Raw genomic sequence first — 16716 nt, forward strand, 5'->3', positions numbered from 1 at the left:
CATTTTTAAATGTAAGCAGAAATCATTTTACATACTGATTTTAGCTTAGTTTTAACAATAAATTATTATTGCATATATATTATGCTCCTATATTATGCTCATTAGTAGGGAACATTAAGGTCTTAGGTTAAGAAATATTCAGACATATGGGATAGAGCATTCACCTCTTTGTGCTGTGAATTAGGAATGGAAGAGATTCAAAAATTAAAATGAGAAAAGAATTGTGCACCTCCTGGCCCTGTATGTGAGGTGTTTGTATTCCGAATGTTTGTGGTCAGCTCAAACCTTGAAAAATAATTCCCTTTAGTAGGATGAAAACAAAGCTGAAAGTTTTTCTTTGGTGAACCCAAAGCTTGTTGTTAAAAACAGTACAGATGCCATATGATTTCCTCCCAAATAGAATAAATTACATTTACCTGGATCTATTTGAATTCCATCTGAGGAAGTATAATAGCCCAAATATCCCTAATAGAGACTGTTCAAACGTAAAGGTTGTGGTCACAAAGGCATTTAAAAATGGGAGAATAGAATGACCAAAAAATGTTCAAAAGGTCATGAAAAACAGGACACAAAAATCTCATAAAACTGATTGGCTGGAGGCTAAATTTCTTATTGCAAGTACCAAAGACAGTTAAATATTTTGTACCAGGGGTGGGTTCTACTTACCTTTCCTACAGGTTCGCAATGGGGCTGTGTGCGTGTGCTCACTTCGCTTCGCATGCGCAGAAGCATTTTGATGACATTGGGGTCGGTGGGCGGAGCCTCCTGCCAGTTTTACTACCAGTTCTATAGAACCGGTGCAAACCGGGGGCAACCCACCACTGTTTTGTACCTTTGTTTAATGTGAATCAGATGGCAAACTCTTTGGGTTCTAATTTTGTCATTTTGGTTCCTACTTTGCCAGTTGCAGTCTTTATAGCATGGGAGAGACAAAGGAACTTTGCTATTCATTTTTTTTTTTATTTTAGAATCTTTACATTTTTATATTCAGGATCATGTTTTTATAATGACCAGGGATTACATTCCCCCCCTCCCTCTAATTACAGTATGGAAAGAAAAAAAGAATTCAAAAAGCGAAATAAAGATAGCAGACAGATATAGAGTTGTGTGTTTATTTGCTTGCTTCTTTTTTGGATTAGTATCTTTTGTTCAGGAGTTATAAGAAATAATAGAGAGAAGGTAACATGCTTGGGGAAAAGCATATATACAATATCTAGATTTGTACATTCTGGTAAATCATTATATGATTGTTTGCTTTTACCTTAGCATGGTATGCAAACATAGTAACCATGACTTGTTAATCATTGCTTAGGATTCAGAACTGTGTTTGTTAAAGAGGCCCATTTGTTGATTTATTAAACAGTACGATTAAAATGAATCATGGCTCATGATAAAATAAAATGGAAATTCTTCAGGGATTTTTCATTATCTACTGTGTAGATTTTTTGGAAATGTATCCCATAGGGGTATGACTGCAGAAACAGATCTAGCTATTGTATTATAATGTATTATATACTGCATAGAATAAAAGGATTTAATTTTTTCTCTAATGTAACATTTTCTCTACATTGCCTTTTTTCTTCAGACAAGCAAATTTAATTTGATGCTAAATAGCATTATAGAGAAATATGAGCTCAAGAATAATTTTTCCAGTGACTCCAGTGTAGAGGAGATAAATTCTAAAAGAATCACATAAACATCTAAAATTGCATTTAACAATCATTAATTAAAACAATATTAAATGGGAAATTCAGATAAAACTGTTTCAACATTTCAAATAGTTCAGTGCTAACTGGATTAAAAAAAAACATTTAGGCCTTAAAAGCCAAAAAGAAAGGACCAACATTTATTTCTTCAACAGAATATTTTAAAAATAGGGATTAGCACAAAAAAGCCAATGTTACGCCTTCAGCATATAGATATAAATGCAGGTGATTCTTTACATAGCTTCAATGTTGGTAGAGCCTTCTTAAATTGCATTCAGAAAGGGATAGGCAAACCATATAGTTAGTATAAAAAGATTTAATCTCTTTGGCCGATGCAAAATCCATCACGTTAGATGCAAGGATGCATTTAATTATTGATGTTTAAGCTGGACTTGAAACTAATAAAGTAAAGTCTACTTTAAATATATGAGCCTTATTTGAAAAAGATTTCCTCTGAAAATATAGTTGAAATGTTTGATAATGTACATAGATTAGTGTTGATCTGTTTTTTTACAACTTATGAAATGTACATAAATATGTGACAAATATTTCACATATATGATGGAAACCCGTTTATAAGCAGGAAGGAATCATTACACTTCTTTAAAATCTGATAGATTTATCAATAGCTATAGGTATAAATGTCTTGTCAACTGGAGTAACTGCTATTGAACTGTAATTGAAAAAAATTGTTAAATATATGTTGACATTGAATAATATCATAGGATTTATTTATATATAGTGTATGTATGCCTGGGTCTATATTTATATCTATTATGTATATTTATATCTATAAAAAATTATATATATATATATATATTATATCATATATATATTATGTATATATCTATTATTATATCACTATGTTCCAATGGTTACAAGTGGTAAGGAAGTTAGCATATGATCACTTATATTTATTTTTGTATAATTCGTTTGATACATTTTTCTTTAAATGAGAGAAGAATGCAAATAACATTTTCACCTTTAAATAATGTATTATTATTGATTTCAGCTACAGTAAACCCTAATGAATATTTGCCATTCAGGGATCTGAAGTCAAGTATTTTTGGATGCAGAGGTTTGAAAGGACTGATATATAATAAAAAGTTGTCTCTTCTCTCATCAAATTAATAATCTCTTGTTCATTTAAGCTAAATAAAAAGATCTGATCATACTTTGCTGATAATACAGAGTAGAGCAGGGCAAGCTTGTGACATCACGGTGGCGTATTGGGACTTTTTTCACCTTTGCTAGACTGGGCATGGGCGTGGTGAGCACGTGATGCATCCAGCCCGCAGCCTATGAGTTTGACAGCCCTGCAGTAGAGGCTACATAGTTATCTCAAATTGTTTTTTAGAAATATCCATTCTGAAACACACACACTTCTGTTTTCTCCACCTGAGAGGTGAGAATGGCTCAGTTAATTAGCCCCTGGTGCATAGTCATTCACAGAGGAGGCTGAAACATGAGCTGTGACATCATGACACAAACCTCATGACTTACATACTGATATGAAAATCCAACTACAAAAAAATGGTTTGCATTCTGATGTCACAATGCACAATCACCTTTTCTTTAGTCATCAATGCACCATTAATGCCTGTGTCCTGGAATTGATCCTTGGAATACATGATCTATTAATGCATATGCTCCAAAAGAACGTTCTGATATATTAAAACTGAATATATTCCAATGATATTTTCCATTGTGCCAGATGGTTTTCTTTTGAAATTAAATCTAATGAATGCAGTTTGGTTTGCACAAGCTGAATTTAGCACTGGGCAGTGGAAGAATGTAACAGTGAAATTGGCCATATGGTATATTGTTTCAGTAATCTGATGTGGAGAGATATAAAAAGAAACAAAAAGGTAAATAAAGAAATAAAATAAGATAATAAACTGGATTGCATTTTTATTTATTTTAGTACAGCATGGGAATAAAGATAGCTTCCTTATACTGTGTCAGATAGCAGCCCATCCATCTAGTATTGTTGACATTGACTGATGGATGGAGATACTAGGGACTGAATTTTCACTGGGCTATTTTATTCCCAAAAAATATGATACTGATTTTTTTCTTAGTTTGCTCTGTATATATACAAGTTTCTATTGCATTTCTACTGAGTTGCAAAAGAAATTAGGGAGTGAATAGATAAGAAATGATACAATAACCTCAGCATTTAAATATTAACATGATAAATTATTGAAAAACTGATTTGGTTAAAGTATAGGCAGAGGTGGTGTTCAGCAGGTTCTGACCAGTTCTGGAGAACTGGTAGTGGAAATTTTGAGTAGTTCGGAAAACCGGTAAACACCACCTCTGACTGGCCCCACCCCCATCTATTCTCTGCCTCCCGAACTCTAGCTGATAAGGAGGAAATAGTGACTTTGCAGTAACCTTCCCCTGGAGTGGGAAGGGAATGGAGATTTTACAGTATACTTCCCCTGCCACACCCACCAAGACCACCAAGCCATGCCATGCCCACCAAGCCACGCTCACAGAACCGGTAGTAAAAAATTTTGAATCCCACCACTGGCTATAGGGACAATAATAACTTTACAGAGAATTTGATGGAAAACATAGGTAGCGTTATAAAAGTATCTATAACTGAAATCAGATTGCTGTTGTTGTGTGTATAACTCCAGTTGAATAACTTTTTGGTATTTTAAAAAATCTCCATATTAGCTAGGGAAGACATGGGGAATTTAGCTATTAAAAGCCCTGCTCTAATGTAATTATATGTGTCAATTGCAATTATAACCTGTGTATATGTTACTATTTCTGTAAAGCCATATCTGAATATCAGAATGGAAGTATTTGTTGAATATAAGGATTCAACTTCTGAATAAGTTTCACGTGTATAAAATTCATATACAGCAATTGTCTGGAAGAAACAATATATTGTGGGTGCTCCATCACTGGAAGTTTTTAAGAAAAGACTGGATGTCCATTTGTCTAAAATGGTATAGAGACTTCTGCTTCTGCAGGGGGTTGGATTAGAAGACCTCCAAGGTTCCTTCCAACTCTGCTGCTGCTGCTGCACCTAATGATGATTAGTTGAAAAAAAGTTAACCCTAACCTTTGAAAATGTATGCAATAAAATGAAATATCCTACAAAACATGTAATTCGTTCACCTTAAGACAGGCCATATCTAGATTTGGTAATATAATTTATTTTCTTTTTGATTTAGCATTGAGGGATTTGTATGAAAACTAAAATTGTAATGGTGGTATACAGGCCATTCGTTTCAGTGAGCTAATTTCATTAAACTGCTTAGTCGCTCAGCCTTGCAATTTTTCAACAAAGGGACCAGAAGATGCTACCACAATTATGAGTACAGTATGTCCAGTTGATTCAATCAGAATTAACAAAACAGATGGTTTAATTGTCACATATGATTTAATCAGTGGTGGGTTGCCCCCGGTTCGGACCGGTTTGCAAGAACTGGTAGTAAAACTGGTGGGAGGCCCCGCCCACTGCCCCGGATGTTGTCATCAGCGATCTGCACATGCGCAGAAGCAAGGCACACAAGCGAAATGAGCGTGCGGCAATCCCGTTGCAAACCGGTAGTAAAGGTAAGTAGATCACCCCTGGATTTAATACTGTATTCTCCATGAAGTCCTTATTAAAGGAAAGAACTTATTGTAAGTAGTTCCACTACTTTCTGAAGTGGGAAAAAATTATGTTCTCCTAAATACTAGGCTTCTTTAATCCGATTCATTAGCAATGTGATAAAGTTCTTTGTTCAAGTGAGATGCCATTCTTTTTTGATAATATTTTTCACTTTAGCGTATTGCTCCTAAAATAGCACATACTGTATAGAAAAATAACGTACAAGATTCAATCAGGGAAATAGTTTGAGCTTGCAGAACTGGTTTCACAACCTTTCCTCTCCACCTTCCACCGTAGGTGGTGGGAGAGGTGTGTTAATAGAACTCTGCAGCTGCAATTAACTCTGCTTGTTAATTAATCCAGAGAAAGAGATCCACAGGATTCCACACAGAGAGATAACTTTATCATTCCACAACTAAAAGAAAAAAGTTTTATTATTTTTGATCAATTTATATGGCTATCCAACTCACAAGTGTAACTTTGAGCAGCTAACATAAGATTAAAACAGAAAAACAAAAAAATAACCAACAAAATAAAAACAACTCTTCTCCTGAAGGAAGAGCTGGGTTTTCAAGAAGGCCAGCCGCAATGGGGCTATCTTTCAAGCTAGAGTGAAGATTGAAGAGTTCAAGAGGATACCAAATTGCGTATCAGATGTAGTACTGTACCTTCATATCTAAGTACATGCCAACTCCTGAGAAGCCTTAATCATCCAGGAGACACATGGATCTAACACACCATTAGCTGTACTGTAAGGACAAACAGGTTTGAATTCTTCCTAGGTAACCAAGCTATACTATGCCTTAGTTATTTCCAAAGGACCTGCACAATTTGGAATACAATCGAGAGTGGATCTGGCATATGCCTCAGATAGTTTTCACAGAAATCCTGAAAATATTCCTTCGGCTCCTCCCTACCCAGGAGGGCTTGAATAGGGCTGGTGGCTGGCTATGTGCAAATGCAATAGTAGTACATTTGAGGAGAAAGAGATCAACCATCTTGTCTGAAATTTCTAAAATGTGGCTAATGGGCTAGAGAACTTCATAACACTTGGAATGAAGTTCCAAGGAAGCAAATTAAAAATATATGTGTTAGTATAATAATGCTCTTACATCTAATATAATGTGTGCTTTTTAGCCTTATTCCAAATTCTTGAAGGGCAATCTCAAGATGTGTAAAATCTATTAGGATTTGCTACTTGTTATCTTGGAAGAAAATCAGGTGACTGTAGAGTCAATATAGGGGTTAGCAGTTAGAGACAGGAATACTTTTCTACCAACCAGAGTAGCTGAACATTTTTTCAGTACAGAAGGGTCTATGCCATTCTTCACCAGGAACTGATTTTTAACAGGCTGTTGCTTCTGAACCAGAAATTCAGAAATAGCCTGCATAGAGAAATACCACTTTGCATATTGATTGACAGTAATATGCCCCTCCCCCAAGACAGATGTAGATTGAACAAATTTTATTTAATGCATTGCAGAGTTATTTAAAAAAAGCAGCAGCCCTAAATTTTAGACATTTTCTTCCATGCGACTTTTCACTAAATTCTTTAATTGGCAGTCACAATTTGTATATAGTCTCTGACCTCACCTTCTTGTCCCTACAGGCAACGAATGCAGATGTGAGACTGAAAAATATCAGGATACTCACTTTTGACACAGCAGGAACAAAATAGCTATTAGGAGAGATATTCATGTTCTCTGTTAATTAAAACAAATAATAATTAGTTATGCCCTGTCTGCTCCATAAACTGTTGAATGTCAAGGATGACTGTTCAAAAAATGGCATTTTAATGATCCAGTGGATAGTAGACTTATCAGAACATGCAATTGCACAAAATATAAAATAAGGATAAAAGCAAATGCCACTCCAACCATCAGACCAGAAAGGAGACAAAGAATATTTTGATTTACAGTATTTTTAAGCAAGCTACTATAACAGACTAAGTACCATTTGAGGAGAAATTGTGTGTCTATACAGAGCTTTGTAACATTTGGCCATAGATGTTTATAAACTATAATTCCTTACATTCCAGGTCTCTTTCCATGTTGGTCAAGGTTGCTGGGATCTATAGTTCAGCAATATCTTGAGGGGCACAATTTCCCCATTTCCATCTTTTACAGCTTATATAACAATGTTCCGTGGTTTTATTTGTAGCATCAAAACACATGTGCAGATTACCAATTACATTTAGATTAAACTAAAAATCACAGTTGATCAGATACTAAAATAGCCTTGAAAATTTTAGGTCTACATTTTATCTCACCTTCAGCAACAAATTCAGTGCTATTTTAGTCAGCATAATGATGAGAAAAGTTGTTAATAAATCTGATTTACTGAGCCATCATTTTTTGCTAGTGCTACAAATTTGGTCTTGCTTTCTTCCTGGAGACTTTTTGTATTATGTACTTGTAGTATTGTCATTCTCCCTATGTGTGAACTACAATAGACACACACACAGCTTCAGTCCTAAAAAGATACTAAAAAGCTTCAATTTAATCTGCCACAATAATGACTAATATATTGCTACTACCTGTTGAAATTGATCATCGCTATTAGATCACATTTTACATACTATCTACATTAGTAATTATCTCTGCATAAATGTAAGACACATAAGCACTTATTGTTACTATATTACATTTGTATATAATAAAAAACTTAACCAAGAGGATAAATGATTTTCTGTAGTGTAAATACATCCCAATATTTTACTATATGTTTTCATATTACAAATGGGGAGAAGGAATGTAAAAACAGCCGATCAGGACATCAATGACTCACTGTTAGACTATATAAAAGCCATTTTGTGCTAGGCCCCTGATGCTTTTAGCAATAGTTGGCATCACACATTTCCACATAATGTAAATCACAGATAAAGTTTTTGACAACCTGTTTTGTTTGATAGGCTATCAAAAAACATGCTAACAGATAAGCTATTTTTTCACTCTTCCTTAGAAGCTTCTTTCTTTGTTCTTTATAATCTTTATTCCTAGAAGCACTTTTACAGTTTCAGGAGAGAAAAGAAATTCATTATTGATTATCATCTGATACAAATTAAGGCAAGATTTTTATCCCTGTCATTAAGGGCAATCCAGCAGAAGCAATAAAACACACCAGTTTCTAGAAGCAAGTCCAGTTTTAGCATAATTGATTCATGAAATGTATTTATTCAGGCTACCCACCTAATAGTACATGTTTATATGTTTACAGCTTTCTCATGGTGCAGGAACACAAAACTGTCACTAGTAGAGTTATGAAATATAGTCCTTTGGTTCCTGTTCAGTATTAAATGAAGAGTTGGCTATAATCAGTTATTGTATAAAACAGTAGCTGGATTGTTACTTGACTGGATATCAGAAATATTTGGCTGAATCTGTGCCTTACTCTGTTTTTTGCTTAGCAGACAGGTACTGTGCATTATTTTTTACATTTATTTTGAAAACACATACTATACAAATTCCATAAGTAATGAATGCTAAGTACAGCTTAGTCATTAATGTCAGATAAGTACACATTAACTTTGATAATGGTTGTACAACAGCATATTAGACTAATTCAGAATTATTAAGCTGACTCTGGAAGAAACATAATTTAGCCATATAATAAAAAAAACTGTTTTCTACTTGTCTAAAACAGTTTTATAATATGGTCTTATATTTAATCTGATAATATGGTTTTGTGTTTATAATGTGGCCTTGAAATATGGTCTTATATTTATAATGTCTAAAATGTGTCCTAATGGTGCTATGTATAGATAAATGTTACTTAGTGGTATTATATTATCTATTATATTGTTTAATAGAGATATCTAGATAATTAGTTGTAGGTAAACTATTGGGCTGCATCTGGGATTTATCTACAGAAGCTTCTGGAGGATTTCTAGAGATAGAATAACCACAAATTCATAAATTTCCCTTTAATTCTTCTTAGAAAAAAATCTGCTTCAGAAGGGAGAAAATTAACAAGTGGTTTTTCCATCCATTTTCTCATCATCTGAAATGTCCTGAACAGTGCTGTGTTTGGGAATTGTCCTTATCATGGGGGGTGGGGTGGGGGGCTAAAACTAGATCACTTCTCATTCCCCAACCAATTCCATCTCATTTTGAGGAGATAAGTTGTCTTTCCCTGTAAAGAATTTGAAGAAAAGACAAAAGAAACATGGAATAAAGTTAAAATAAAAACCAGTGCTTTTCCTTTTAAAAATTAAACAACAGAACAGAGAGAGGAGAACTGGTATACAGAATGGTTGGCATACATGCATTATTTTAAGTCATAATGGATTTCAATTGAGTTTTGGCTTTGGCTTTGTATATTTTAATAACCCAAATCGTGGCTTTTGGTTTAGTTTGGTTGCGAAATTATCTTATCTTCTTTTTGGATATTTTGTTGATTTCTCAGTTTAAACTGCAATTCCAAATTGGTTCCTTCCTTCCTTCCTTCCTTCCTTCCTTCCTTCCTTCCTTCGTATTGCCTATTTACGAAATTTAAATATGCTGACATTCAAATATCAGTTTTTAAAATATTTAAATAATATTCATCCGTTGTAAACATCTTTGTTAAGTACACATTGGATAGTGTTGAAATATTTCAAGTTGTTTCCCTCTTTAATTAGATGTTTTCCTCCATTAATACAATTAATTAACCTTGTGGAACAATGCCAAGGACATTTTTAAAATGATTGTATGTCTTCCATGAGGAACATATCCGGAAATGATTCTTGTTCCTTTGCCAGTTCAACTGTAACCTGTTTGGAAACTGTCAGTCAAATAATTAAATCTTTACTAAATTTGCTAAATAAATTTGCTAGTGTAATTTGCTGCAGCTCTGAAGCATTTTGCAAGAACCAATTCGATATTTAGTCTTTACTCTCCTTGTATTCATTCAGTTTTATACTTAATACCTATTCATCCAGTTTTATACCAACATACCTACATACCCAATGGAGCCTTAACTTCTATGTTAAATTTTATTCTCAAAGACTGCAAAGTAGTATCAGGCAGGAAAAATAAAATCTGTAGAAAAAAGTAATAATTCAGTGGGTTACTTTCATTTTTAAAACTAATAGACAAAATTGGCTTTTGTTTTCTTTTGACATGTGTATGCTATTAATAGAATTCCTGTTAATAGATCAATATCAATAATGATTCAAAAATAAATGACAAGTAAATCTAGTCTTATCTCTCTTTGATGCTTAATGTTAATCCAACTAGGTGATACATGCATATTGGATTGATCTCATGTTATATAAATTATGATTATATACAGAATCACAATAATCATTGTAATATTAAATTTTGTGCACTAATTAAAAAGTTTTTAAATTAGAAACTCTTTTCTATTTCCCAGTTTCTAAAACATTAATGGTAAACATTTTAGCATCAGGATGGGTACACAGAAACCAGAAAAGAAACTTGAATGTAGAAATTCAAAAGTAGGACAATAGTTGAATAATAGCATTGAAAGTAATTTGCTATCAGTGAATCTGCAAATGTTTTAAAAGACAGTTAGATAGTAATAGTAATTAGGTAGCAAGATATAACCTGACCAAGCATAACTTCTAGAAGTGTGGAAAGGTACTTATTTATTTATTTTATTTTATTTATTTATTTTATTGAATTTCTATACCGCCCTACTCCCGAAGGACTCAGGGCGGTGAATAGCCACGAAATAAAACACATACATATAAAAATTTAAAATAGAATAAAATGAATTAAATAAATTTGGCTGAATACCCATGATTTAAAATACCCATATTTTAAAACACATTAAAATTTAAAATTTGCACTTAAAAGGGAGAAGATTTAGGCGAGGCCAGCTTGATGAAATAAAAGAGTCTTCAGCTCACGGCGGAAGGTGCACAGATCCGGAATCCTCCGTATCTCTGGGGGGAGCTCGTTCCAGATCGTCGGTGCCCCCACAGAGAAGGCTCTCCCCCCAGGGGCCGACAGCTGACATTGTTTGGCCGACGGCACCTGGAGGAGCCCCTCTCTGTGGGAGCGTACTGGTCGGTGGGAGGCTATTGATGGTAGTAGGCGGTCCCGTAAGTAACCAGGTCCTAAGCCATGGAGCGCTTTAAAGGTAACCAGAACCTTGAAGCGCACCCGGAAGACCACCGGGAGCCAGTGCAGCTCGCGCAGGAGAGGTGTTACATGGGAGCTCCATACCGCTCCCATAACCACCCGCGCGGCCGCACTCTGCGCCAGTTGGAGCCTCCAAGTGCACCTCAAGGGGAGCCCCATGTAGAGAGCGTTACAATAGTCCAGACGAGAGGTGACGAGGGCATGAGTGACTGTGCGTAGTGAGTCCCGATCTAGAAAGGGACGCAACTGGCGAATCAGGCGAACCTGATGAAAAATCCTTCCGGTCACGGCCGTCAAGTGCTCTTCTAAAGACAGCCGTGAATCCAGGAGGACGCCCAAGTTACGAGCCCTTTCCGTGGGGACCAATGATTCGCCCCCAATAGCCAGCGATGGCGCCAGCTGACTATATCGGGACATCAGAAACCACAGCCACTCGGTCTTGAATGGATTGAGCCTGAGCCCGTTTCTCCCCATCCAGATCCGTACGGCCTCCAGGCACTGGGAGATCACTTCAAGGGCATCGTTGGGGTGGTCCGGGGTGGAGATGTACAGCTGGGTGTCGTCAGCGTACTGATGGTACTTCACCCCGAAACCACGGATGATCTCGCCCAGCGGCTTTACATAAATGTTGAACAAAAGGGGTGAGAGAACCGATCCCTGCGGCACCCCACATATAAGGGGCCTCGGGGTCGATCTCTGCCCCCCTGTCAACACAGACTGCGACCGGTCAGAGAGAAAGGAGGAGAACCACCGTAAAACGGTGCCTCCCACCCCCAACCCTTCCAGCCTGTGCAGCATGATACCATGGTCGATGGTATCAAAAGCCACTGAGAGATCTGACAGGACCGGGACAGAGGAACAACTCCTGTCCCAAGCCCTCCAGAGATCATCCACCAACGTGACCAATGCCGTTTCCGTGCTGTACCCAGGCCTGAAGCCCGACTGGAACTGATCCAGATACTTGTTGCTTAAATACATGTCTATTGTGATAAAAGCAAGAATTCTGCTGTGTATTTCTGTTTTTTTTTTTATTAGACAAGACATTCTTTTATTTTAAGTGATTCAGAACAATCTACTAGGTACCAGAGAACAGTACAGTCATTAAATAAACCATAGCAACAGAGGAAATAATGACATGGCCTTATTCAAGGGTTTGCATACCCTTAGCTCTTTTTTATTTTTTTTATAAATTTTTATTACATATATAAACACACAAAATACACATACACATGCGACAAATATGACATTAATAACATAAATAACATCTAAACGTAATGTCTGATTTCCTCCGACATCAATAACTTAAATTCCTCGATATGTATTCCTTCCTCTTGCCGTATATAACGATATTATTTTTTAATATTTAATTATGCGTTGTTATATCTTATTTGGTACAGAATTTTGTTTTACTCTTTAAGGATCCTCTTTTGGTTTTGGTTTTCCCCTCTAACCATTGATACCACCTTTGCCAAACCAGGTAGTAGTCAAATTCTTCCTTTCCTTGAATTTCCTTGGTGAGTCTGTCCATCTCAGCATATTCCATGACTTTAGATATTATTCTATCTTGTGTTGGGACTTCTTCCAACTTCCAATTTTGTGCATAAGTGATCCTTGAGGCAGTCAAAATATGTGTGATCAAATATATTATTTCTCTGTCATAATTACCTGTAAATATGCCTAATAAATATGTTTCCGGTCTTAGTGGTACTTTTTGAGCTGTTATTTGTTCCAATTGGGTTTTGATATTATTCCAGAATTGTTTGGCTTTGGGACATGACCACCACATGTGGTAGTATGTCCCTTTTTGTGTTTTGCATTTCCAGCAGAGTGAAGATGTATTGGGGAACATTTTGGAGATCCGTGCCGGTGGGAGATGCCATCTATAAAACATCTTGTAGATATTTTCTTTGTACGGTACTGATAGTGTTAGTTTGCTGTTAATTTTCCATAGTTTTTTCCATTTGTTTAGTTCTATAGGGTATCCGAAATTCATCGCCCACGTAATCATATTTTCCTTGACTATCTCCTCCTCTAATTTATATTCCAGTAAGAAGTTATAGATTTTTGTTATTAGTTTTTCATTGGGGCCCAATAAGATTTTGGTTTAGTTCTTTTTGGATTCCAAATTTCTCCATATCTGTTTTGTGTCTGGATTTTAATTGTAAGTATGGCCACCAATCCATTTCAAGACCTTGAGTTCTTAATTGTTCTATTGTTTTAAATTTTCCTTCTTCATTTAAGAGATCCTGGTGTGTTTTCATTTTATTTGTGTCCATTGTATTTGGATAGATTTGTGCTTCCATTGTAGAGATCCAACGTGGTATCTTATCATAGTGAATCTTTCTAATTTTGTTCCAGGTTTTGATCAGGGTATTCCTCACAATATGTCTACAGAATTGTTCTTGTTTTGTGGGTTTGTCTTCCCATAAGTATGCATGCCATCCCTTTATCAACTCGAAACCTTCCAATGTTAATGTTCGTCTGTTCTTCAATTCAATCCAATCCTTTATCCATGTTAATGCTGACGCTTTATAATAAATCTGCCAATCAGGAAGTCCCATTCCTCCTCTATCTCGTTTATCCTGTAAGTGCTTTAATTTGATTCTTGCCTTTTTTTCTGCCATATGTATTTTAGTATCATCCTGTCCAAATCTTTAAAGTATGTTCTGCCCAGGTTTACTGGAATCACCCTGAATAGGTACAGCACTCTTGGTAAAATATTCATTTTGATAGTGGCAATTTTACCTAAAAAAGATAACTGGAGTTTTGTCCACTTTTCCAAGTCTTTTTCTACTTGTTTAGCCAGTTTAGTATAATTGCCTTCCTTCAGTGTCGATATTTTGTTGGTGAGCCACACTCCTAGGTATTTGACCTTTTTTGTTGTTTGCATTCTTAGCATATTTTCCAACTCTTTTTCTTGGTGTTTGGTGAGATTCTTTGTTAAAATTTTAGGTTTTTGTTTGTTGATTTTCAAGCCCGCCACTTCTCCATATTGCTGTATTTTAGTCAGTAATTTTAGTCCTGATTGTAGCGGTTTTTCTAAGATAAGTACTATGTCATCGGCGAAGGCTTGCAATATATACTCCTGATTTTTTATTTTTAATCCCGTTATTTCTGTATCCTTTCTGATTTCTTCTAATAGTATTTCCAAGGTTAATATAAACAATTATGGGGGATAGGGGGCATCCTTGTCTCACCCCTCTTTTTATGTCAAATTGTCCTGTTGTCTCACCATTAATTAATATTTTTGTGGTTTGTGTACTGTATATCCTTTTAATCATCTTTACAAATCTTTCTCCAAATTTCATCTTTTCCAGTTGTGCAATGAGGAATGTCTAATTAAGGTTATCAAACGCTTTTTGTGCATCCAGGAAGATTAAGGCTAGCTGTTTGTCTGGTCTTTGCTCGTAGAATTCAAGGGTGTCCATAATTGTTCTTAATTATGTTCTTAAGTAATTAGGTAGCAAAATATAACCTGACCAAGCATAACTTCTAGAAGTGTGGAAAGGTACTTGTTGCTTAAATACATGTCTATTGTGATAAAAGCAAGAATTCTGCTGTATATTTCTAATGAACTACATTAGAAACAGAAGAGCCCAGGGGACCATATTCAATTTTTTTTTCTGAATTTGGTTGGACAGATAAGCATATTTTTATTTTATTGAAAGCGATTTCAATTGTAGAAAAATCCACTGGTACTGCCCAAATGCCTTTACATAACATGGAATAATTAAAAAATATGCCTGAAGTCTTTATTCCTGAAGATCAATATTTGTCATGTTTTCTGATAAGCTATCTATTAGACTAAGTAAATGTTATAGTTATTTATTTAACACATGTAACTAATTTGACAACTAATCAATGCCATTGATAAGGCTTATAGTGCTGGACACACTTACTTAGAAATAAGTCTAATCAAATTTATTGAAACTTGTAAATAGATTATGATGGAAAATGTATGGTGCTTCAAAATATTTTTATTCTCTTTTCTTTGGGAAAAATGTTTTTTTTTGTTATATCATTTAGTAATTATTATTTCTAAAGTTCTTCTCATCAACATTTAATTTGTTAGATTTCATCCAAAAGACAAAAACTACCCAAAAATCAGACCTATTATGAACAACAGGAAAAAGTGAACAATGGTGCAGTGGTTAAGGTATCAGGCTAGGAACTGAGAGACCATGAGTTTTAATCGTGCTTTAGGCACAAAATCAGCTGGGTGACCTTTGGCCAGTCACTCTGCCTCAGTCCTAGGAAGCAGACAATGGCAAATCACTTCCAAAAAAAACTTTGCCAAGAAAATTGCAGGGACTTTGCAGGAATCAAAAGTGACTCAAAGGGAGACACACACACACATATACACAGAGAGGGAAGGAGGGAGGGAGGGAGGGAGAGAGAGAGAGAGAGAGAGAATTAAACTCAGTGCAAAATGGGCCAAGATTTCAATTTTTTTTTTTATATTCTACATGATCATTAGTCAGAGGTTTTTACACTGGCAGTATATGCATATAGGGTAAGCAATGCATTTTGCTTGAATAATCCCATTTGATTCTTCTTGTTAGCAGGCAAGCAAAAACAATGAATCCCTGTTCTTTGTTTAGCATTATACATGAAATAGGATCCTTGATTTCTTCTACTCATAATAAATGAAGCATAAGCTAGAGTTAAAAGTCAAAGTTTGTTCTTGGCCGGTTAAGAGAGGAATAATTCAGGAATCCTATGTCACACCCAAGACTAAACCAAAATAAAATGATGCGAAGAAATACAAGCTGCAAGAAGAACCTGTCAGAAAGGATCAAATCAAGTGCATTAGAGTGCTCTTTCAAGAGCATGATGGTTACTGAAACTCCCTGGCAATAGAGTTTCTAACATGAAAGAAAATACAAAGGCATATAGACTGGATTCACATATTGTACCAAACCAAAAGTTTGCTTAAACATCATTTATTGAATAAATGACAGTTAATTGGATTCACACACTATGTTAAGCCATAAACCATGATTTACACAGTACATTAAGCTCAAACCAACAAACAATAATAATAATACAGTTTTGAACTTTGTATAAACTCATTTTTTATTTCCCACTAGTCAATGTTGGTCCCTGTTGCTGAAATGGAACCATTATTTTTTTGTCCCATGGAAGAATATTTTAGCATTCCAAAATATAGTTACTTTTTCTTCTGTGCTTTGGAAAGATCCCTTCCCTCATATAGGGAACCTGCTGAAGCATGCATATGTACAATACTATTTGATATAATTGTAAAATAGTGTTTTAAAAGCTTGGCCCCAAGCAATTGGAGAAGTACTGT

The 16716-nt window shown here is 35.3% G+C and overlaps 1 protein-coding gene across 3 annotated transcripts in view; it reads left to right on the forward strand.

Moving 5' to 3' along the window:
- Positions 1–16716, forward strand: part of FRY (FRY microtubule binding protein) — a 179952-nt gene that overhangs the window by 9804 nt on the left and 153432 nt on the right. The window lies entirely within an intron of this gene.

Source organism: Pantherophis guttatus, chromosome 5 (genome assembly GCF_059756535.1).
Source record: "Pantherophis guttatus breed Tessera chromosome 5, ASM5975653v1, whole genome shotgun sequence".
Classification (NCBI taxonomy): domain Eukaryota; kingdom Metazoa; phylum Chordata; class Lepidosauria; order Squamata; family Colubridae; genus Pantherophis; species Pantherophis guttatus.